The sequence below is a fragment of the Chrysochloris asiatica genome, unplaced genomic scaffold, assembly GCF_000296735.1.
Source record: "Chrysochloris asiatica unplaced genomic scaffold, ChrAsi1.0 scaffold00117, whole genome shotgun sequence".
NCBI classification, from domain to species: Eukaryota; Metazoa; Chordata; class Mammalia; order Afrosoricida; family Chrysochloridae; genus Chrysochloris; species Chrysochloris asiatica.
The window spans coordinates 1,893,964-1,919,701 of record NW_006408635.1 but is presented as its reverse complement, the minus strand read 5'-3'; the positions used below and the strand labels follow the sequence as shown (position 1 = coordinate 1,919,701).

Sequence of the window (25,738 nt, the reverse complement as noted above, 5' to 3'; positions counted from 1 at the left end):
TCTCTCACTATACATACATATAGGCTCACTTGTTTACACACCCATCTCTCTCACTATATATACACGTATAGGCTCACTTGTTCACACACACACATCTCTCTCTATATATATGTATACATGTATAGGTTTACTTGTTCACACACACATCTCTCACTATACATACATATAGGCTCACTTGTTCACACACACATCTCTCTCACTATATATACACATATAGGCTCACTTGTTCACACTCTCTCTCTCATATGTATATTTGAAGTCCTGGGATAGCTGCTGGTTAATGCACTGGACTGCAAGACTAGTTTGAATTGCAAGGTTGGTAGTTCAAGTTCACCAGCCGCTCCTCAGAAACCCTATACAGGGGTGCTGTGTGTCAGAACCTACTTGACAGCACTTAACAACACACACACACACACACATCTATAGAGCCTCACTGTTTGTACTTGATAGCAGTGGGATATTATACACATACACACAAGTGTATATATAACTTTAAAAAATAACATATATAATGCTTATATAAGCACTGGACTGGTAACTGCAAAGTCAGTGGTTTAAACCCACCTGCTGTTTTCGGAAACCCTGTACAGAGCCCCCCACTGTGAGTCGGAATGGATTCACTGACACGTCACAACAACATATATACATATACATACATGGCACCATAGGCTAACGTGCTGGACTGCAAAGTTGATTTGAGTTGTAAAGTCGGTGGTTCAAGCTCATCAGCTGGTCCTTGGAAATCCTATACAGGGTCGTTATGGGAGGAACTGACTGGACAAGCACTGAACAACAACAGCATATGTATATATACATGTCTACATTTATGTATGGAGTCCTGGTGTGGTGCTGTGGGCTAATGTGTCAGACTGCAAAGTAATTTGAACTGCAGGGTCGGTGGTTCAAGCTCACCAGCTGCTCCTTGGAAACCCTATACAGGGTCACTATGGGTCAGTTAACAATAACATGGCTCTTAACAATAACAAATATTTATGGATATCCTACTCTTGTATTTCTCTTGAGAAATCTGTTGAGTAAATTTTGTAAAGTAGTAATGAATGCAGATTCTCCCCGTGAGTTGGTACAAAAGAATAAATGAAATGTTGCTTATGTAATGCATTAATCTTGTGCTGAGCACATAGAAAATGTCAGTAAACCTGAGCTTGTAATGATCGTTCATGTAACTTCTGTCCAGTTTTTAGGTCTATTTCAACTTCTCTGGACTCCACATCATTTGACTAAGTGGTCTAGCTCACAGATGACTGGATTCTTATTCATGTTGGGCCATTGATTAGCTGTGGGATTTTGAGCAAGTTGCTGAGTTTTACAAGTCCCATTTGTATAACATGATCATAACAAAGAGGCTTTGTGTGTGTGTGTTAAATAAGGAATATCTGACACATTGCAAGCATTTAGTGGAGTTTAGTTTCCTTACGTTCTTTCTCCTGGTCATGACTTCCTACCCCGGGGACCAGCAGGCCTTCCATGAAAGCTTAGTGACAAAGCTGCAGTAGTTGGTGTCTAGGTTCCTGGAGGAAAGAAGATTTCTGTGGTGAGTTGGGCTGCAGTCAGATAGCAGGCAATGGTGGGAAATGCAACCCCCCGCTCTGCAGGCCTTTGTGAAATAAACTCTTGGTGGGCATTCCAAACACGTCTAAGCCTTATGCTGTACAACAACAATGTGACATCCTCTGAATTCATCCTACGAAAAATTCTATGTTGAGGACTGTCCTGTTAGATACAATAGTGAGTTGATGATCTTGGGCCCTGTCTTCTCAGAGGAGTGCAGAGTAAAGGGTATCCTGAGATACAAAGTAAGGAGGGTTTAGTGTTGAGGCGAGGGACAGTGGTGGGCCAGGGGTAGAGTCCTTGCCTTCCATGTGGGAGACCTGGGTTTTGTTTCTGGACAGTGCACCACAAGCTCAGTCACGCTGTTTGTCAGTGGAGGCTTGTGCACGGCTCTGAACACTAAGCAAATTTCAGGGATGCTTCCAGACTGAGATCTACTGGATCTATGTAGTAGAAACCCTATGGCTGTATCTCATATGCTTCTACACTTTTTCCTGTGGTGTAGAGGACAGTTTACCGAGAAAACTGGTTTCCCATCAGAGAGTTTGGACATAAAGGATCGGTGGCACTGTCTGCTTTCCTACAGTGTGTCAGCGCTCTCCCTCTTTCTGTCCTGGGCTCCCTGCTCCCTTTCTCCCAGATTTTCTACCCCTTCCTCTTTGCTTTTGAGCAAATGTTGTCCTTGTGATACCATGTGATTGATTGGTTTAAGGCGCACATGACCGTTTATTTTTATAGACCTATTTGTCAGAAAGGTGGTCTCACTCCAGAAAAGGCTTCAATTTTAGGTCGGAAGGGTGTCTTAGGGTTCCAGTCCTGGGATCCCTCCATTCTCTGTCAGACCAGTTAGTCCGTTCTTTTCTGTGAATTTGGTTTTCTGTTTTACATTATTTCTGTGGCTTTTTCTGGAACCCTCTGATACTGTTCCAACCATTGTGGTCGATAGTGGCAGCTGGGCACCATCTAGTTCTTCCGGGCTTTGGCTGGTGGAGGTGTGGTTCACCTGGTCCTGAGTCCCTTGGACTAATTGCTCCCACGAGCCTTTGGTTTTCTTCAGGCTCCTTTACTCAGGATGAGAAGAGACCAATAGTTGTCTTTGGGGTGGGGGCTTCAAAAAGTTTGTAGTAAAAGGAATTAAAAGATAATGTTAGCCAAATACATTAGGAACTTATTCTTCGGTGAAATATCTGTTCATATCTTTGCCTGTTTTATTAAAGTTGCATTGTGGTGGTCAAGTTTTTTATACATTTCAGAAATCTATAGACAGCTTGTCAGATGTCAGAACATTTTTTTTCTGCAGTCTGTAGGCTCTTTTTAGTCTTTTGGAGAAGTCTTTTTGATGAGCGCATTTAATTTTTAGGAAGCTCCATTTATCTGGTCCATCTGTTGTTTGTGCATTTTTTGTTATATTGGGTAATCTGTGGGCCAAATAGGAGTAACGAGGTAAAAGGCAATGGGGTACCCTCAAATTCAATCCTCACTCTTTTTCTTTTCATGTAGCATGCCATTTAGTATTTTATTAAGCTTAGATGATGACAAGTGATAATTCCTCTTGAAGTCTGCAGGCACCGGCTGTTTTTATCCAGCGTGTGTACACAGTGTGCGTGTCGGGATGGGCGAGGGCGGCTGGATTGGATGGAGCATGAGCAGAGCTTTGTGTGTTTTATTGCACTTGGGGCCAGTTCTGTCCGTGTGGTCCATCCAGGCATCTGTCACGTTACGCTGTCTGGACTTGCCTGCCAAGGGCAGGTGCTCTTTATTTTAACTCACATTAGGTATATTTGCTCTGAAAGCTGTTTTTGTTGAAACTTGAAGGGCCAGGTGCTTGCAGCTGGACTACAGGCAACCTGATCAGAAACTAACTGAACCAATCTATTGACATAAAGAAGGAGCACACCTCAGCCTGTGTAGTGGGTCACCCCAGTAGGAGAGCTCTTTAGGGCACTGCTCCTCCAGTCACCCAGTAGAATGATCGTTGTGGACCTCAGTATCTGACCTCTTCTTTCAGGGTCGCCCAAAAAGAGGCGCATGCGAAAGTTTGGAGTGGTAATTTTAGACGCTTCATGGACTTGGCTGCGTACTTATCGTCTTCCTACTTAGTCTGTCTGACCAGGTCAAGGAAGGAATGTGTTTGTAGCTAGCATTTCTTCAACACCTGCCACTTGCTGATTTCTTTCTGACCAGGAAGAAGCAGGCTCTGGGGATACAATGATACTTGGCTAATGGGCCTTTGTTTTCATGATATTTACATTGCTTATATACTTTTCTACGTACAGCAAGTGACATTCGTAATAGTGATTTAAAGATTTTCGTTTTCCAAAAATGAATTTAATGATTTCAAAAATGCATTGATTTTGAAAAATTAAATAACTAGTAATAGAAGTATACTCAGATTTGGCAAAGCCATGGTACTTGAACAATCACAATTTGGCAATATTGCCTTGGAATACTGTGGTTCTTTTATCCTTTCTATATCTGAGGGTGTTTGGGTGTTAAAATCTATTAGTCCAATAACTATTTCACACTCCCCTGGGATGACTATAATAAAAAAAAGATGGATACTAACAAATGTTGTTGGAGATATGGAGAAATTGGAACCCTCATAAACTGTTGGTAGGTATGATGCAGCTGTTGTGGAAACCAGTCTGGTCGTCTCTCTAAGAGTTAAATATAGAGTCATCATATAACCCAGCAATTTCACTCTTAGCTATACACCCAAGAGAACTGAAAATATATGTCCACATGGAAAGTAGTTTGCTCATTCATAGCAGAATTATTCATCATAACCAAAAAGTGGAAAGAATCCAAGAAACCATCAACTGATGAATGGATAAAAAAATGTAGTCTGACCCTATAAAGGAATATTGTTAAGTGCTGTCAAGTTGGTTCCAACTCACAACGACCCTGTGTAGGGTTTTGGAGGAGCAGCTGGTGAGTTTGAACTGCCAACCTTGTGGTTCGCAGTGCAGTGCTGATCCTACAGTGCCACACCAGTTCGTCGCCGTTAACAGTACTGTTACATGCTACAACAGGAATGAACCTGGAAAATTATATGTCAGTTGAGAGAAACCAGACACAAAAGGCTACCAGTTGTAGGATTTCTTTTGTTGGAAATGTCTAGAATAAATAAGCAAATCCTTGAGAGACAAAATAGATTAGTAGTTGCCAGGGACCGGGGAGGTGAGAGTGGGGGACTGTTAATGGGTACTAGGTTTCTTTTTGGAGTGATAGAAATGCTCTGGAATTAGGTAGAAAGTTCTGGAATAAGGTAGAGGATAACTGTCTGACATGGTGAACATATGAAAAGTGACTGAGCTGTACACTTTACTTTTAACTTTTTATTGTGATTTGGATGAAAGTTTACAGAACGAATTGGTTTTCCATTCAACAGTTCATAGCTCTTTTGTCTCCTGACATGGGTTGCATCCCTACTATATAACAGCATTCTTCCTACTTCCTTCCTGTGTGTCTCTTTCCATTCACCCTCCGTTCTGTCTCTGCCTGCCGTATCCCTGAGCAGTATCCCTGTGCACATGCTGCCCTTTTGAGCGCATATGGATGATCATTTTAAGTAGTGTGGACCTTCCTGGTTTCCTGTGTACTTTATAGACTTGGCCTGTCTATTGTTTGGCTGAAAAGTTGAGCCACCAAGTGAATTCATATCCAGACTTGAAGGGTGACTAAGGGCCACAGTTCAGGGTCTCCACCAGTCTCTCTCAGACCGATAAGCCTGGCCTTTTGTATGCCTTTGAGTTTTGTCCCATAGTTTGCTCTCCCACTGTCTTCAGGGCTTTCTATTGTGACCCTCTTTCCGAATGCTTGGCAGCGATAGTGAGGCGCTATCTAGTTCTTCTGCTTTCAGGATCATGGAGGCTGGTGTTGAATTGTGTATTTTAGAAAGGAGACTTTTATAGCATTTGAATTTTATCTTTAGAAAATCAGGCTGCATATAAGGTATGACAGGTCATGGAAGTGTGTCTATGCTTGCTAATGGCACAGGACTGTGTTCGCCTCCCTGGGATATTAGAATGTGGCTTTTCCCTGTGCTGCCCATGTGGCCTGCAGAGCTAAAATCCCAAACCGACATGGGTTAGTCTAACTGGACAATCAAGCATAATAGGACATTTTAATCTTCACAGAAGTACTCTGAGACCTGTGGAGGGAATACTGCTGTTCCCTAATAGAGGGAGTATGACTGAACAAATTGAATGGGAACATGGGGATGTGAACCCTGGTCTGTACACTGTGTACTTCCTGACACAATTTATAAACAGTTGACCACACACTTGAAAGGGTGTTGACCTAGGCCAGAGCTGCAAAGGAATAAACATACTCTTGTCAAATTAACTGATTTATTTAAGGATTCAGTCTAATGAGTCTCTCCATTGAAGACAAAACAATTAGTCTCAAGATGTCTTTAATAGAAATAATCAAGTACTTCATGATTTACAACTAAACATGGTACCCCATGTAAATTTAGTTTCTTAAATCCATCTTATCTGATTCTGTGTCCACTCTACTCTAGCTTTTTTTCTTCCATAATGCTCTCCTGTTGTTTTGGGGTATGTGGACTCATTCATTCAGTAGTTACTTACATGGTGCCTCTTGTGAGCAAGTATCTGCTCTAGGAGGGGAGTTCTGCAGATGATAACACATCCAACCTTACGTCTTCAGCTACAGGTGTTTCAAAGGGAGGAGACAGACAGGAAGCATCTTAAGTATTTTAAGTCCGCTTCACTTTAAGCAAGCAAGGTTGTATCATCTTCATATCACAGGTTGTTCATGAGTCTTCCTTCAATCCTGATGCCACATGCTTCTTCATATAATCCAGCTTCTGTAATTATTTGCTTGTTGTTGTTGTTGTTGTTATGTGCCATCGAGTCGGGTCCGACCCATAGCGACCCTGTACAGGGTTTCCGAGGGTGTAAATCTTTACGGGAGTAGAAAGCCTCATCTTTCTCCCGCGGAGCAGCTGGTAGTTTCGAACCGCTGACCTTAAGGTTCGCAGCCCGATTCGTAACCACTACGCTACCAGAGCTCCTTACAGAATTAATAAGCATGGTGAGAGATTACAACCCTGGTGCACATCTTTTCCTGATTTTAAACCATTCAGTATTCACTTGTTCTGTTAGAAAGACGGCTTCTAGGTTTATGTACAGGTTCTTCATGGGCACAATGGAGTGTTCCAGAATACTTATTCTCTGCAGTGTTGCCCATAACTTGTCATGATCTACATAGTTGAAAGCTTTTGCATAGTCAGTGATGTACAAGCAAACACCTTTCTGGTATTCTCTACTTTCAGCCAAGATCCATCTGGCGTCAGCAATGATATCCCTCATTTCACGTCCTTATCTGAATCTGGCTTGAACTCCTGGCAGTTTGCTGTAAATGTACTGCTGTGGTCATTTTTGAATTAGCTTTAGTAAAATTTTACGTGCGTGTGATATCAATGATATTGTCTGATGATTTCCGCATTCTGTTGGGTCACCCACCACTCTTTGGAATGGGCACAGATATGGATCTCTTCCAGTCAGTTGGCCAGGGAGCTATCTTCCAAATGTCTTGGCCTAGATGAGCGAGTGCCTTCAGTGCCGCATCAGGTTGTTGAAAATTTCAGTTTGTATCCATCAATTCCTGGAGCCTTGTTCTTTGCCAGTGCTGTAAGTGCACCTTGAACTTCTTACTTCTGTATCGTTGGCTCTTGATCATATGCTACCTCTTGAAATGGTTGATCATCGACCATTTCTTTTGATACAGTGACTCTCTGTACTTCTTTCATGCTTTCTGCATCATTCAATATTTTGCCCATAGAATCCTCCAGTATTTCAAGTCAAGGTCTGAGTGTTTTCTTCAGTTCTTTCAGCCTTAGAAATGCTGAGCGTGTTCTTCCTTTTTGGTTTTCTAACTCCAGGCTTTTGCACATCTCATTACAGTATTTGACTCTGTCTTCTCTCAGCTCTTCTACTTTGGCATTTCTCCCATTTGCTTTAACTGGAGACTAAGTGTCAGAGACTGTCCTGACATCCATTTTGATCTTTTCCTTCTTTCTTGTTTTCTTAATGACCTTTTGCTTTCTTCCTGTGTGATGTTCTTGGTGTCATCCCACAACTCATCTGATTTTTGATCATTAGTATTTAATGCATCAAATATGTTCTTGAGATGGTCTTTAAATGCAGATATGTTCAAGGTCATATTTTGTTTTTTGTGGACTTGTTTTAATTTTCTTTAGCTTTAGGCTCAACTTGGATGTGAGCAATTGATGGTCTGTTCCAAAGTCTGCCCCTGGCCTTGTTTTGGCTGATGATATGGAGCTTTTCCATGGTCTCTTTCCACAGATGTAAGCAATTTGATTTCTGTGTATTCCATCTTGTAAAGTCCATGTGTATAGTTATCTTTCATGCTGTTTAAAAAAATACTCACAGTGAAAAATCACTGGTCTTGCAAATTTCTATCATGTGATTTCCAGCACCCTTTCTATCACCAAGGCCATAATTTCCAACTACTGATCCTTTTTCTTTGTTTCTAACCTTTGCATTCCAATCACCAGTAATGATCAATACATCTTGATTGCATGTTTGATCAATTTCAGACTGAAGAAGTTGGTATAATTCTTCTCCCTGGCTTTAGTGGTTGGTACGTACATTTGAATACTAGTTATATTAACTGGTCTTCCTTGTGGGCATATGGATATTATCCTGTCACAGTCAGTATTATATGTAAAGATAGATTTTGAAATGTTCTTTTGGATGATGAATGCCAGGCCATTCCTTTTGGTGGGTCCCTCCTTATAACATGTGCAAAGTATGTGAGATGAAGTCTTGGCATCCTGACTTCTAAGGACTGCTTGTTAGGAATCTGACCAATGTTGTTTTTGCCATATATTTTGGGTGAATGTTAATTGCTTGAACTGTGTCCTAATTCCACCCCCTCCGTAAATGATATGTTGGAAATCCAAACCCTGTAACCTGTAAACATGACCTTGTATGGACATAAGATCTGAAGATGCTATAAATAAGCATGAGCTCTTACTGGAATAGCGTGAGCCCTAAGTCAGTCTGGGGGGTGTTCTTATAAAGGAGGAAAGAGGCATAGAATGGCAGAGGACTCCCAGTGACGTGTGTCTGTGTGCCAAGACTCGTCTCAGCTCTTCCACCTCCGTGGTTCTTCTATTGGCTTTAGGTGGAGGAGATGAGAACTTCCCTTCCCTTAGATACGTCAGACTAAACATGTCCTGGCTGCCGCATCGATTTGAGCATCTGGCCTTCAGAGCAGTGAGATTATACACTTGATTGTGATAATGTTTCAGCAGCCTTAGAAAATGAATACAACGATTACACGATCGTTGTGAAATTCTTAAGAACCAGATGACTTCATTTGTTCAACCCCCTGGATGTATTTGCAACTCTCCACAGAGTCCTGGTGTGGTGCTGTGGGTTAATGTGCTGGACTGCAAAGTCGGTTTGAACCACAAGGCTGGAAGTTCAAGCTTACCAACTGCTCCTTGGAAACCCTATACTGGGTCACTATGTGTTGGAACAGACTCGACTGCACTTATCAACAACAACAACAACAACAACAGAGGACCTCTTTGCTGACTATGTAGATAGATCTAAGTTAGCTCAGATACAATTAACTCTTTGTTTTTGGGAAAATGTTCTTCTTTTTTAGAACTCCAAAATACAAAGTTTTTGTTTGGTTGGTAGTGCCATACCTCTTCAAGATGAGAAACAGGCCAGTGAAAGGTGTAAGTTGTATAGTATCCAGGGAAGATCGAGTAGGAGGTTCTGTGAAAGGCATTCAGTAGCTACTGCGTTGCCCTTCAGGATGGGTCTGAGTGATGATTGGCAAGGTCGTGGGAACTCTCAGTGAAAGCTGAGTAGCTATCTAATCTGCCTTTCCTCTTCCCAGAGGTCTCTCCCTTTTCACTTTCCGGATGCCTGCTTCTTACGTTCCTAACTTGCTTCTTCCCTCTTTGGTTACCTGCTTGCAATAAGCTTCACTCCCTTCTTGTCTTCCTTTTTGTAAACCAAATAAAGTTTTTTTTTTTTTTGGTAAACCAAAAAGAAAAGAAAAAGAACCAAGTAGAGAAAAATGGCTCACTATTGTCTTTTTTGACCTTTGCCTTTACTCAGGGAGCCTAAGTTCTCCCCACTGATTGCACCTGGACCCTGGAGTGTGGTCGAGGCTCCCTTCTGGTCTTAGACTTTAGCTGGCTTTGCTGCTTGCGTTTGTGCATGCTTCTGTCAAGTAGGTGCTTCCCAGGCTGGTGCTGGTGTGCGGAGACACAAGTAGGTGCTTGCACTGGGCTGTTCTCTGTGCAGTAAGCACATCATACGGGTATTTTGTCTCTAGCCCTAAGGATGTTTAGTGCTGATGAGCTCCTTGTCACTTTCTCTAGTGTCCTGTTGCCACTCTGTTTTCTGGGGTTGTCTGGGCACACAGACCACTTGAAAGGGAACAGTCTGACGTCCTGTATTTTCATTTGGTCTCCTAAAAGGATTCCTTGGCTCCTTCTAAAGTAAGGTTATTTGCTTGTTTTAATTGGGAAAATATAGGTTAGAGACTTCAATGACCTTCACGAGTCTTTGAAGTTGATTTATCTTCTTCTTGTCACCACCAGTGTTCTAGTGGTGCATGTTGGACAGTCAGTTGGTAATGGAATGGTCAGCGGTTTGAGCCCACCAGCCACTCCTCGGGAGAAAGATCTGACAGTTGGCTTCCATAAAGATTTCAGCCTTGGAAGCCTTGAGAGCAGCTCTCCTCTGTGCTAGAATGTTGCTATGAGTTGGAATCGACTTACTGGCCATGAGTTTGGTTTAGTTTATTGTTAACATTGGCCTAAGTGGCCAGTTTCCAGAACCACATTCAACAGTGCAAGAGTTAGAAAGGGGTTCTCCCTAGAATTCCATCTTCAACAACTTTTTTCAATGTATCTAAAAGTGTTCTTTAATCAGCCCCTTCTTGGTGGGAGAGCCATTTGTACTTCAATTACCATGAAAATTTTAGGTGATGGACCATGGTACAGTATGCTGCCAACTAACGTAATATGTGTAATTCCTTGCTGCATCAAATTGTACTTTCATGAGATCAGTTCAGGGACCTCTGAGCGTTCTATGTTGAAGGATGGAGACACAGCACAGGGGTGAAGTGTGGAGACTGGCCCCAGACCTCCTAGGTGCTGGTAGACCCGGGCTGTGGGCAAGCCGCCACCCTGTTTGGGCCTCTACAAAGTGGTGGTGGCTAGATCACACACTCAGGATGTAAGTAGAATTAATGAGTTTCTATGTCATGAATCTTAGAAAACTGCCAGCCTTGTAGTAAGTGATATTTAATTGTTCACTGTTATCACACATATCATTTTATATACTCAGTTTCTTCAATGTATATGTTGGATTTGAGATCATAAATCACTTGATCTCTTTCCAGCCATAGTTAAGTTGTGGTGTAAACAGCTAGTGCATTTGGGCTGCTGACCGAAAGCTTTGGAGATTTGAGTCTGCCCAGAAGTACCTCTAAAGAAATGCAGGGGCCTACCGAAAACAGTAAGGGTCGTTTGGCAGGTGTGCTGTTTGAGCTGGGACTGATGGCCTAAGAGGAAAAACATCCTGGGTACAAGGAATATCATGGGGAGAGGCCTAGAGGTAGAAAGGGACTTAGGGTATTCAAAGAACCAAATTAGGCCCCTGTGAGAAGAACATCGTAGATAGGGTGAGAGCGGCCTGGGCTGGCTTTAGGTAGATTGGTAGACCACACTGGATTTACTGGCTGTGCCGTGGGTTGTATCCTTAGTGTCGTGGGGGCCAAGAGGGTGTGGTGTAAGGGAGTGGCACTTGAAGTGTGTTTTGTGGTGCTGTGGGTTAATGCGCTAGACTGCAAAGTCATGTTGAACCACAAGGTCAGTGGTTTGAGCTCACCAGTCACTCCTCAGAAATCCTATACAGGCCCACTATGGGTTGGAACCTATTCAATGGCAACTTAATAACAACAGAGACTTTTGACATTGTTGTTGTTAAGTGCTGTCGAGTCGGTTCAAACCTACCGTGAGACCCTGTATAGGGTTTCCAAGGAGCAGCTGGTGAGCTTGAACCGGCGACCTTGTGGCTCAAACCAACTTTGCAGTCTGGTGCATTAACCCACAGCACCACACCGGTGGTGTTCTGTTGGTTAATGCGCCAGACTGCAAAGCCGTTTGAACTGCAAGGTCAGCGGTTCAACCTCACCAGCCGCTCCTCAGAAACCCTATATAGGGTCGCTATGGGTCGGGATCGACTTGACGGCACTTAACAACAACTTAACAACCACACCAGGACGCCAGTCTCAAAGGGCCATCTGTTGTCTGAGTAGGATTCCATTTATGTGAAATGTCTAGAAAAAAAAGTCCCTGAACACTTGAACCAGATGGTGGTGGCCTAGACCTGGGAGCTGTTGGGTGTGGAAGCAGCTCTGGTGGCACAGTGATGAAGCACTCAGCTGCCAAGTGAAAGGTTGTCGGTTCAAACCCATCCAGTGTCTCCACAGGAAAAACACCTGGCGGCCTGCTCCTGTGAAAATGACACCTGGACGACCCCCCCTCCCCTGCCCCCCCCCAGGGGTTTTAGGAGTCAAAATGGACTAAGCGGCACCCGGCAGCAATGTTGGGAGTTTTTTCAGGGGAGGAGGGACTGAAAATGTTCTGAAATCATGGTGAGGTGGCCCGTTGACTTAGATACTCTAACTAGGTTAATTGTACAGTATGTGAATTATATCTGAAGAAGAATGCTGTTATTAATGACAGGCTGTCAGCACTGCCTGACAAACCGGCTCCCGGTCCCAGGTAGCTGATTGAGTTTGCTCCCCCCTCCTGGTTTCTGAGCATCTCCTTCCCTCTGTGTCCCACTCTTGATTCACTGAACAGCCTGTGTGTCACAGTGTCTGATCCACACTGATCCTGGGGATGGGGCAGACTGAGCAGCTAGTAGCAATCTCAGTGTCCTGCCCTCAAACCTCCAATCTCCCAAGCCCATGCTGAATGCTCTGAACCAGCCTGCTGCTTACCTAGGCAAGTGATTGAAAACTTCTTTGAGCCCTTTGTTCCTTAAAACAAAACCCTATACTGGACCGCTATGAGTCGGAACCGACTCAGCAGCAGTTAACAACAACAGCACCATGCTCCTGGCTTTAAATAGCTATGTCTTCAGAATGCTAACTCGTTTACAAACGACAGCACAGGTAATCATACATATTATTCCACGAGGTTGGCACTGAGGTACACCGAGAGGTGAAGTAACTTGCACAAAGTCACACAGCTGGTAAATCAGGCAGCAGGCAGATACTTCTTTGGCCCATAAAATGGATTTACTAGCCTTTTCCAGACTTTCATCTTCACGTTCTTGGACAGTGAGTCCCTAGATCTTGGCACAGTGCCTTGTGACTACTCGGTACAAGGCCTGTGGGTGGATGGATTTAGATAAATCACTTTTGCATCCACTCATGTCTTCCTTGGGCACTGGGTTGAGGTCTGGGCTCTACTTGGCTTTGCTCTGTACTGACACAGTGTCTCGGGGAAGCCACTTGGAGCTCTGATGGACAGACAATGAGGTGACTGCGTCTCCTGGGCTCATTGCGAGGCAGGTGCTCTGTCGACCCTGATGCAGGGATTTGGCTTCCAGCACAGCTTGGCTGTTGGGACTAGACACTCTGGAATGGTGTTAGTGGTGCTGGTAGACCTCACCACACCCACTGCTGTTGTGTTGTTTCTGACTCGGCGACCCAGTAGGACTGAGGAGAGCTGCCCACAGCATTTCTGAGGCTGTAAAGCTTTCTTCCTAGGAGTAGCTGGTGTGTTTGAACTGCCGACCTTTGGCTGAGCAGCCCAGCATGTAATTCACTGAGCTTCCAGGACTCTTTAGAGGGTTGCCCAGACAGCAGTTGTCATGGAGATCCCAGTGGGCCGGGTGGAGTGGTGGTGATGGAAGAAGAGGTCCCCCCGGCACTGTGCTGCTTTTGAAGCAGCTGCCATGCTGGAAGTCCAGGTTTGTAACTGGCTGCTGGGGCTGCCTCACGTGTTGAGATGACTGTCCTCTCCCCAGTACTGTAGACTAGCTCTGTGTGTGTGTGTGTGTGTGTGCGCATATGTGGGGGTTATGGTGGAGGCTGGAGACTAGACGGTTCTGATCTGTTTAGCTAAAGCATACCAGGGACAATAGTAGTAGGCAATATTTGGTTTGAGACCAAATCTAATTTATAGTTTTGGCCAAGGAAACCACTGGAGAGGGAAAAATTACAACTTGGTGAATTTGCACATTCTTTTTTCCTCTGTTTTACATGGTGCATCTCCCTGCCCTCCCCCCACTTTGGTGGAAGGATTGCCAAACTGGCTCTGAATTACAAAACACAACCTTGGAAAGAACACATTTCTTTTATCAGACTTTTATGGAAGGCTTTGTGTTCTTTTCCACAGTTTTGTTTCTGTTTTCAGAATCTGAAAACCCATCTTGCCTTTTCTTATTTCATATCGACTGTGGTGGGTGTGGAATCCTGGTGTGGCTCTGTGGGTTAATGTGACAGACTGCAAAGCCGTTTGAACTGCAAGGTTGGCAGTTCAAGCTCACTAGTGTCTCCTTGGAAACCCTATACAGGGTCACTATGGGTCAGAACTGACTCGACGGAACTTAACAACAACAGCAACAATGATATGTGTGGAATCCTGGTGTGGTGTTGCAGGATAATGTGCTGGATCGTAAGGTCAGTTTTAACTGCAAATTCGGCAGTTCAAACCCACCACCTGCTCCTCAGAAACCCTATACAGGGTCGCAACTGACTCGATGGCACAAAATAACAATTTGTTAGTGTGTGTGTTTGTGTGTGTGTGTGTGTGTGTGTGTGTGTAGGCAATGGCTTAGTGGAAGAATTCTCACCTTTTATGCCAGAGATCCAGGCTTGATCTGTCTGTATAGGCTTAAGTGTTGCTATAATGTAAACAGATTTCAGTGGAGTTTTTAGAGTAAGATGGACTAGGAAGAAAGTCTTGGCAATCTATTTCCAAAACCAGCAAGTGAATACCCTGTGGATCACAACGGTCTAATCTGTAACCAGTCATAGGCAAGCGGGTATAGGGCCAGGCAGCAGCTTGTTCAGTTATGCTTGGGGCTAGCTCCAGGGTAGCCAACAACAACAACAATGTATACACACAGCATCCCCTCCAAAACATAAAGCAACAACAACAATATAAATGTATACACACAGCACTCCCCCGAAACATAAATCTGATTGGGCTGGGTTGCCCTTACCTCCTGAATTCAGACCATGTTTTTAGACTATCATGTATTTGATTCTGATTTGCATGTCCATTTGCTTATGACTTAGAATACTTACTTACATGTTTCCCAGCAGTACTGACTTCTGTGTTCCCCTGCCCTCACCTGGGGCTCCTCCCTGCCTCATGACTGGGAGAGGATTGGTCCCTTTCACACAGGGTGAACATGTCCAGTCTTCAGGACGCAGGCCAGGGTGGGAACCAGACTCTCTTGGTTTATAACCTTCAGCTAGGATGGATGCCTGACTGCCCAGTTCAGGGACCACTCACAGGGCTGCCATCTGCCTGCTGTGTTCTGGGTAACTCGAGTCCTGGAACTGAGACACTCAGTCTGTTTCGGCTTCCTTAAATGATTGTGGCATGGAGGTGCTTGCTGCCTCCAGGTTTTGCTTATGTTTGCATCTTTTACATATGTCGGGAAAGCTCAAAACAACAACAACAACAACAAATGGAGGTGCTTGCTGCCTCCAGGTTTTGCTTATGTTTGCATCTTTTACATATGTCGGGAAAGCTCAAAGTATGGTTGTGTCTTGGTTACGTCTTCCAGTGTCTTCAGAGCGACGTAGGTCTTAGAAGACATGGTTATTAGAAAGTTGGTTGAGTTTGCAGTAGAAACAAAATACTTACCATTTGTTGCCCTGTGGTTGCTACTTGTAAGGGAGGTAAGCTGTGGACTTGTAACCGTGGATTTGCGATCTTGTCATGATGTGCAGAGCAGTCCCTCCCACATGATGGAGTGTGCAAACATCTAATCATTGTCCCTTTAGCTAGGTGCCCTACAAAAGAGCCAGCAGTGTGTCCTTCCTCATAACCCATTGCTCCATTCCATAAATGCAGTGAGAGAGCCTTGTTGATTCTTAATTGGGGTTCCTGGGTCCTCATTCTCTGTTGTTTTGTTGTTAGGTACCATCAAGTTGACATTGATGCATAGCAACCTTATGCACAACAGAAGGGAACAGTGCCCGATCCTGTGCCAACATCACAATTGTTGCTATGTTTGAGCCCATTGCTGCTGCTACTATACCAATCCATGTCGTTGGGGGTCTTCCTCTTTTTCTCCAACCCTCCACTTTACCAAGCATGCTGTCCTTCTCCAGGGATTGGTCCCTTCTGATAACATGTCTGAAGTACGAGAGACGAAGTCTGACCATCCTGGCTTCCAAGGAGCATACAAGGTTGTAGCATCTACATAGTGCAAGTTGTTAGGGCTTTTCCTTCATTCCTGATGGCTGTGTTCTTCTTCATACGGTCCTGCTTCTCAGGTGATTTGTTCAGAAAAGCCTTACTTATGCAGTGTGTCTCAAGGCCATGTTCATTCATTTGCTCATTACTTTTAGCTCCAGGGATGTTTGGGTTTTAAGTTTCTGGACTGTTTATTTCCGTATTTGTCTTCTACTGTGTAAGGAAGGCTAGTGTACTGTAGCTCTAGCCTGATGCAGAAACTCAGACTCCTAGCCCAGGAAGAACCTGAGAGGTCTTTTCAGGTACTATTTGGAGCCATTGTACCTTTGTCAGATTTAATGAGAAGCCCAAGTGCCTGACTGATGTTGTTGTTGTTGTTAAGTGCCATTGAGTCAGTTCTGACCCATAGCGACCCTGTACAGGATTTCCGAGGGTGTAAATCTTTACGAGAGTAGAAAGCCTCATCTTTCTCCCGCGGAGCAGCTGGTAGTTTCGAACCGCTGACCTTAAGGTTCACAGCCCGATTCGTAACCACTACGCTACCAGAGCTCCTTGCCTGACTGATGGAAGCAGTGTATGTAGGTGTGGACTCTGAAAGAAGCCTGCTAATCCACAGATGAAGATTACCTAGGGAGTGTCTGGAGTAAGGACAGGTACCTGGCTTGCTTACATAGAACACAGCAGCAGCTGTGAAGTCAGGGCTGTGGGCAAGGGATGGGCACCAAGGAGCCTGAGGGGATTGTTCAGGGAGATGGGGAAGTTAGCAGCTGGAACCCACCAGCAACTCTGTGGAAGAAAGACCTGGTGGTTCGCTCTCGAGAGGATGACGGTTAGAAAATACTAAAGGGAACCTACCAACAAGAGCAGCAGAGGATTGTTATGGGGGTCCTGCAGTCAACACGCATGGAAGCAGCAGTAAAGAAATCGGATGACGTGCTGCCTGAGGCCGATCTGCTGCACAAGACCTCTTTAACGTGTTGAAGAACAAAGATGTCAGCTTGAGGACTAAGGTGAGCCTGACCCAAGCCGTAGTATTTTCAATAACCTCATATGCATGTGAAAGCTGGACAGTGAATAAGAAAGACTAAATAAATTGATGCATTTGAGTTATGGTGTGTTGGAGGAGAATATTCAAAGTACCCTGGACTGCCACAGGAACAAACCAATCTTTGTTGGAAGAAGTGCAGCCTGAAGAATGCTCCCTGGAAGCCAGGACGGCCAGACTTTGTCTCACATACTTTGGACCTATTATCAGGAGGGCTCAATCCCTGGAGAAGGCTATCATGTTTGGTAAAATGGAGGGTCAGAGAAAAAGAGGAAGACCCCCAAGGAGATGGATTGGCACAGTTGTAGCAGCTATGGGTTCAAATGTAACTACGATTGTGAGGTTGGCCCAGGATCGGGCAGTGTTTTGTTCTGTTGGGCATAAGGTAGCTATGCGTTAGTACCGACTCGATGGCACCTAACAACAACAACAACAACAACAACAACAAGGATCAAGTAGAGATTGCTGTTGTTACTAGTTGCTATGGAATCGACCCTTGACTTGGGCGACCCCCCATGTGTGATGGGATCGGACTGCTGTGATCCACACCATGCAAACCACGTCATACTGACACAGATCAGGCTGTGTTTCTGTTCTATGTAAGATTGCTGTGGGCCAGATCCAACATGATAGCTGGTAACAACTATGACATCAAATATCAGATCAGTGCTGTCAGAACTGATGTTAGTCTCATGTTTAAAAAGTGTTGTGTTGTTGTTGTGAAGTGTTGTCGAGTCAATTCTGACTCATAGCGACCCTGTACAGGGTTTCTGAGGCTCTAAATCTTTACAGGAACAGAGAGCCTCATCTTTCTCCCGCGGAACAGCTGGTAGTTTCGAACTGCTGACCTTGAGGTTCACAGCCCAATTCGTAACCACTATGCTACCAGAGCTGCTGAAAAGTGTTGTGTAGTTAGGTATAAACTTATCTCCCCTAGCATTGCTTTCTCTCTGCTGTCACAGATTATCTGGGACTGACCCACTCCGAGGGTTTTCGTCTCCCTGCACTGACCCCAGTATTTGACTTGACGAGTGGAAGCGTCTCCATTACTTTGTTGAATTTAGTTGAATGTGTGTATCTGCACTTGATTCTCAGAAACAATGCTGTGTCCCTGGGCCTTAAAAGTGCTGAGCAGTATGGGAGTCCACAAATACTCACTAAGCCGATTTCAAAATCGAAACATTCCTTAAGAAGGCTGTTCAAAGTGTTGTTGTGAGGTACCATTCAGTTGCTTCAGACTCAGAGTGACCCTGTGTAGACTTTTCAAAGGAGCCCTCGTAGCGTAATGGGTTACGAGTTGGGCTGCTAACCACACAGACAGCAGTTTGAATCTTCCTGTCGCTCTGTGGGAGAAACATGAGGCTTTCTGCTCCTGTAAAGATTTACAGCCTCGGAACTATGAGTCAGTACTGTGAGTCAGAACCAACCGGACGGTTCCAACATAGATTTTTCAAGGAATGACTGGTGGGTTTGAACCGCTGACCTTGCTGATTAGCAGTTCAGTGCTTACCCTCCAGCGTCACACCAGGATCCCTCCCTCGTGTCCAGGTTATTGTTGCTGTTCAGTGCTATCAAGTTGGTTCTGGCTCTAGCAACCCAGTATAGGGTTTCCAAGGAGAGTGGCTGGTGGGTTTGAACTGCTGACCTTTTGATTAGCAGTGCAGTGTGTGTCCTACAGCGCTGCGCCAGGATTTGTTGGGCAATGCTGTAGGCATGTTTCTGGGCCCCACTTTGCTGAGCTGACCCTGATTGGCTGGGTCCTATACCATACACCAGGACAGAGAGAGGCCCAGGTGAGGACTACTTCCCACTTCAGTAAGGACAGAACCAGCTTGCTTCGTGAGGTCTAGTTAGTGATCTCGTTTTAGAGGATAAGAAGCAAATGTTGCTGTTGTTTTTGCTGGGTGTCATCAAGTTGATTCCTCTTCATAGGGACCCCGTGTGACAGGGAAGAATGGCCCTACAGGGTTTGTCTAGGCTGCCGAGTCCTGGGATGGCACTGTGGGTTAATGCGCCAGACTGCAAAGCCATTTGAACTACAAGTTCAGTGGTTCAAACTTACCAGCTGCTTCTCGGAAACCCTATACAGGGTCACTACGGGTAGGAATCAACTCAACGACACTTAACAACAACAACATCATTACAGAAACCGCTATAGAAGGTGAGCTGTCGTCTCTCCAGCCGGAGGTGTGGAAGGGTGAGGAAGAGCATTACTGGAGATGATTAACCACATGGTGTTTAGGTGGATATCCTCCACACTTGAACTCAGGAAACAAAATTGTGTGTAAGTGGACCTGCAGAGTTCAAACCTGTGCTGCTCAGGGGCTGACTGTACTAAGTTCTCATTCATCACTGCTCTTAGAGTTGGCTGCATCAGTATTCTCATTTTACAAATGAGGCAGATGAAGGGCTTGTTTACCCACCTAGTAAGAAGTGCAGCTGGGAATTAGACCCAGGAGTCCTAGTGTGGCGCTGTAAGGTAAACATTCGACCACGACGTCTGTTTGAACTGCAAGGTTGGTGGTTCAAGCTCACCAGCCACTCCTCGGAAATCCTAGACAGAGTTCTTATGAATCACAACTGACTTGACAGCATGTAACAACAATAGTCTAACTTCAAGGCACCTTTGTAGTGCAACAGTTTAATGCTCATCTGGTAACTGAGAGGTTGGTGGTTCGAACCCCTCAGCTGCTCCTGGAGAGACACACGTAGCCTTGTAAACCTTATAGGGCAGTTCTCTTCTAACAACCCAGAGCAACCACCACAACATTCTGGTTCCAGAAATGGCTTAACCACACCCTGTCAGTCTTTATATCTGGAGCTAGAACATTAAAGAAAGTGTTTGTGTGTATGTGTGTGTTTGTGTGTACAAGTTTAAGGTTATTCAGGCAGATGTAGTGAGAGGGGTGGACTCTGGGCCTTCTTGCCTTGCTTCTTCCCAGGATTGAAGGAAACAACTCCACATTGAACTGCTTTTCATTTGTGAAATGAATTCAACTTAATGATGTGTTTCTGCCAGCCCTGCTAGACTTTCTTTCCAGAAAAGAGGCAGTTAGCCAGACGACTAGAACGGTGTTGCGTATGTTTGGAAAAGAAGCTCAAGAGTGTGGTGTACTGACCATTTAACAACTTTTTTGACCAGTTTACTTGAAAGTGGAGATCTTGTCCTCCTCTGTGAGATTGCATAATACTTTAATTTAACTGTTTATAAATGTTTAATTGTGTTCTAAACAATAGGATAGCTGAACAATAGGTCAGAATGTATTTGAATAGTAAAACTCTGGAGGCCATGCTATTTAAAACCTAGCACATTCAGTATATGTATACCTTGCAGGAAAGAAAAGTCCTTATGCTTCCATTGTAGTTGGTAGAGGCTGCCTAGTCTAGTCAGCCCCATTTTGAAGGCCCCCATCGATGCACTTAACAACAACAACAACAACAACAAATGCACAACAGAACTAAAAACTGCTGGTCTCATGCCACCCCCATGATGACACCAGGGTCTGACACTTGTTTTCTGTGGGTTTGTCACTAGCTGATTTTCATAAGCAGATTTCCAGGCCTTTCTTCTTACTCATAGTCTGGAAGCTCTACTGAAATTTATTTAGCCTCACAGTCACACACAAGACTCCACTGACGTGGTGACTGCACATGAGGTGCATTGGCCGGGAATTGAACCTTCCTCTCCCTCGTGAAGGGGAAGAGTTCTACCACTGTGCAACCCCTGCTCCATTTAAGTGACTGTTGTTGCTGTCTAGTCGGGTTCGACTCATGGTGACCCACCCTGTATAGGGTTTCCTAGGAGCAGCTGGTGAGCTTGAACCACCCACCTTGCGGTTCAGACCGGCTTTGTATAGTCCAGTGCATTAGCCCACAGTGTCACGCCAGGACTCCATTTAAGTGACTGCTGATGCTTTTTTTAGATTGGTAGCAACATGGAGCTTTGACTTAACCCTCTCCGTCCTTTCAGGGAACTTGATTGTTAGAGGTTGGCTCGTTTATATTCCGCCAGCATCTTCAAGGAGATTCTGGTCCGTTTCTTAGGGGAGTGTTCTTCTGTACACTTCACTTCTCAACCTTTCATTGTTTGTACCCTGGGCTGTAGCCATAGCTCTCATTAAGGACATCTCCCACATCAGCTTGCTTCTCTGTGTCCAAAAATATTCCCTGTCTGGTCTAAAGCGATTTCTAAAATCTTACTTCTTCAATGAAAGAGTCATCTGGCTTCATGTTTATTTCTCCTTTATCATCCAGGGATGACGTTTTCAGGAGCATCCATAAAACATGGTTTCTTCACGTTGGTTTTAATTGATTGATTTATTCTGTACATGAAAGGTAGTACCGAGCCTCACAGTTTTATGCTTATATTTTGAGCATTGAGCATGCGTGGCACATAAATCGGAATCTCACTGATATTGGTCTTTAGTAGCCGAGTACTTTTAGTGGTGTGTGGTTAATCACTGCTCTTGGCAATGAACTAAAAGGTTGGAGACTGGAGTCTACCCAGAGGGTCTCAGAAGAAAGACCTGCAAATCTCCTTCAGAACAGTAGGCACTGAAAAACCAAAACCCTGTGGAACACGGGTCTTTCCTGACACACTTGGGGTTGCCATGAGTGGGAATTGGCTCAGCACGTCAGTGATTTTTTTTTTTTTTTTTAACGTACTTTTCAAGTATTTCACTGCCCTGGTGGTGCAGTGAATGAAGCATTGGCCTACTAACTGCAAGATCAGTGGTTCAAACTCACTAGCTACTCCAGAGGAGACAGATGAGGCTGTTTGGTCCCGTAGAGATTTACAGTCTCAGAAACCCTACGTAGCAGGGGCCAGGGAAGCCGGGTTCTGCCAAGGCAACTGCAGTTCCAGCTGAGTGCTGTGGAGTCAGTTCTGACTCATAGCGACCCTTTATAGGGTTTCCAAGCAACAGGTTAGTAGGTTTGAACTGCTGACCTTGTAGCTCCTAGTCCAGTGCTGATCCTGCAGCCACCACATTGTTGTTGTTAAGTGCCGTCGAGTTGATTCCGACCCATACTGACCCTGTATATGGTTTCTGAGGAGCAGCTGGTAAGCTTGAACTGCTAACCTTGCAGTTCAAAATGACTTTGCAGTCTGGCTCATTAACCCACAGTGCCACACCATTTTGGGTAGAGCAGGTTAATTTTTAAGTTGATATTTTTTTATGGCTCTTGAATGATGTGATAAATTTTGACAGACAAAAGTTTCCCCACCCCTGCTGTATATGGTCCCTATGAGTCAGAATTGCAGTGAGTTTAGTTGGCCTGTTGTTGTTGTTGTTAAGTGCCACTGAGTTGATTTCGACCCATAGCGACCCTGTATAGGGTTGCCAAGAAGCTTCTAGTGAGCTTGAACTACCAACCTTGCAGTTCAAACAACTTTGCAGTCTGATGCATTAGCCCACAGCACCACACCAGGACTTCCTAAATGAGCCCTGGATTCTGGATTCCTGGTGGGTGTGGTGCTGTAGGATAGGCACTCAACCATAAAGTCAGTTTGAAACACAAGGTCAGTGGTTCAAATTCAGTAGCTGCTTCTCAGAAATCCAGTACAGGATCACTGTGAGATGAACCGACTCAATGGTACTTAACAACAACAATGGAGCCCTGGGAACATGGTGGCTCCAGCGGATAAACACTGGAATTCGAACCACAGCGTCAGCAGTTCGAGCCCAACAGCTGCTCTGTGGGAAAAAGAGGCTTCCCAAAGATTTACAGCCTTGGAAAACTTGTGTGATTTCTACTCTGCTCTGTTGGGCTGCTGTGTGTTGAAATGGACTCGATGACCTTGGGGGTGCAGGATACATTGTTAGTGGTTCGAGCCTACTAGCTGCTCCATAGGACGAAAATGTGGCATTATGCGTCTCCCAAAATGACAGTCTTGAAAAGTGTGTGGGGGTGCTTCTACACTGTCTCATGAGAATGCCGTCAGTCAAAATCTCTGGCCCCCAACAATGATTACCTCTAAGATTTTGTGATTGTATTGTAACTGAGATGAGATCTCACTGTTATTTAGAAATATGTCAGAAAGACATTTTTACAGTTCCATGTTTGCCAGGTAGATTCAAAAGAATAAGAGTTGTGAGGAAGAGACCTTGATTGAATTTGAGCTCATCTCTGTCAGACTGGACAGAATGAAATTGAAGGCCCTTCTTTGATAGCTTAACAGTTAACGCGACTGGGGCAGGTTAGAGGACCTCCACCAGCCGTGGGCTCTTCACCTCTAAAGTGTGAATGGGAGTTCTCGGGAAGCTCTCCTTACTCTTGGTCATACAGACACTGTCCCTCTGCAGATGACATGCTGAGACATGGCCCCTCCGCAGCACCTCTGGATGTCTGTCTAAGCCCTGCTGACAGCATCATGTCCACTGTCTGCTGGACTCATGCCATGGAGGCCTCTTGTGGTTTGGGGCCAACGAAGTGGGTGGAGCTGGTTTTATATCACTGTGCTAGCTTTGATATTCTGTGTGACTGAGCCCCTCTACTACACAGATGTCACCTCAGGAAGATGGGTTGGGTCCAGATGGTAACCATAAAATTTATTTTGTCTTACCTTCTCTTCCTATACATGGTAACCCTGAAGAGTAACTATAAAATTGTCTTTCATTATCTGTCTTCCTGTATCTCGTCAGGAGGCAGATGGTGGGAGTTTGGGGGCAGAGATAGCTAGGTGTCCTTGTTGTTGATGTTAGTTGCTGTCTGGTCAGTCTCTGTGTGTTTCAGAGTGGAGCTCTGTGTGTTTCAGAGTGGAGCTGCTCCACAGTATTTTCTTGGATGTCATCGAAACAGAAGCTGGTCGCCAGGCCTTGAAACCTATGGATTGTAGTGTTGAAACGAAATGCTGGACCTGTGTGTCTCCTTTTTCTAGTCCAGAGAAATACCCGCAAGACACAGGTTTTGTGAAAGTTCAATGAAGTGTGTGTGTGTGTGTGTGTGTGTGTGAGAGTGAGTGTGTGAGTGAGTGTGTGAAGAGGAGGTGAAACATACCTTCCTCTCACTCTGTCTTATCCTAGGTAAATGGAGTTTCTGCCCTGTGCATCGAGAATACATCTGTTTACACCTATTCTTTTAAAAATCTGGAAGTGTTTATAATTATTCTTGAGTAGATCAACTGACTCATAGCCATACTTTATTCTAGTAAAGCCACTGAAAGAACTTGACTAGAAGTTTCTGTATAGAAGTAAATGTTCCCGAGGTCTAGTTGGCGTACCTGTTTTCATCATTATGTAATTAAAATTGTTGTTGTTGTTGTTATGTGCCATCGAGTCGGTTCCGACCCATAGCGACCCTGTATAGGGTTTCCGAGGGTGTAAATCTTTACGGGAGTAGAAAGCCTCATCTTTCTCCCGCGGAGCAGCTGGTAGTTTCGAACCGCTGACCTTAAGGTTCGCAGCCCGATTCGTATAAAAACCTTTAAAATACAGCACTGTTCACAGTAGTATTTGACCCCCAGTTTTTCTTATGAGTTAACTCAGTCCATTTTCCTTGGATTCTTTATTCATCAAAACTTTATCAAGGGACAGAAACATAACACAATCATGCTGAAGCTGAAAAGAAAATTATTTCAGCTGAAGCAAAAATTTCTAAGGGTCTAAGGGTGGCTGGCTCGTGGCTGTGTGCCTTGGAGTCGGTTCCGACTCATAGTGACCCTGTACAGGGTTTCTGAGGCTATAAATCTTTACGGGAACAGAACACCTTGTCTTTCTCCCATGGAACAGCTGGTAGTTTCGAACTGCTGGCCTTGCAGTTTGCAGCCCAATTCGTAGCCACTATGCTACGTGAGCTCCTTAAGGGTTTAAGGGTATTTAAGAAGTATCTTTAAGTCGAGTTAACTCAGGGGTATATAGGATAATATTGAGGCTTTCTGTCTCTCATAGATACTCTGCTTCTAAATGTCTGTTGGGTTTATTTTCAAACAAGTGATCAGAAAAATGGCTGCCAGTATCCCCAAGGTTTTCTCCTTATAGAAAAGGAAGGAAGGGCCTCTTGTTTTCCTTGTCTGTATATCAAATGCCAGGGAAGATTTTGATTGGTCCTGCTTGAATCACATGACTATCCCTGAACCTATAAGTGGCTGGTGTTTAGAATGCCATCTTCATTGCCAGACCCATGGGAATCATCTGGAAGAGGCATAATGTCCCAAAGGAAGGTTTTTTTTTTTTTTCATTTTTAAAGAAACAAACAATATATGTCAAATATCTGTATTGTACTAGCATTTCATATTTGCAGGGATTTATTCTTTATTACATTAGTTTGTAGGGAATGGAAGATAACTATCATAAAACTGTTACACATTCATTTGAGAATTTTGAGTTGTGCATTGAAAATTTGTATGAAGCTGTCCTTTAAAAGGAATCCATTAGGTGGAAATGTATATCATATCAATAGTTAAATCATGGCAATAATTGATACTGCTCAGACTGAGATAAATGTGGGCTTTTTTTTTTTTTTTTGAATGTGCATATGATTACCTTTACGAACAACTGACTTCTTTGCCAGGAGACCAGAAATGGTGCCAGGCTACCATTATCAAAGATTCTATAGAAGAGTCTTGATCAAAAGGGGTAAAAATGTGGAACAGAACTTCAAATCTCATGGAATCCAGAGTTTCTGGAGCTAGTGAGACTGGACGAACT

General features: G+C 44.3%; 1 protein-coding gene across 1 annotated transcript in view; it reads left to right on the top strand.

Moving 5' to 3' along the window:
- CNKSR3 (CNKSR family member 3) overlaps positions 1 to 25,738 on the top strand; it is a 119,360-nt gene that overhangs the window by 41,595 nt on the left and 52,027 nt on the right. The window lies entirely within an intron of this gene.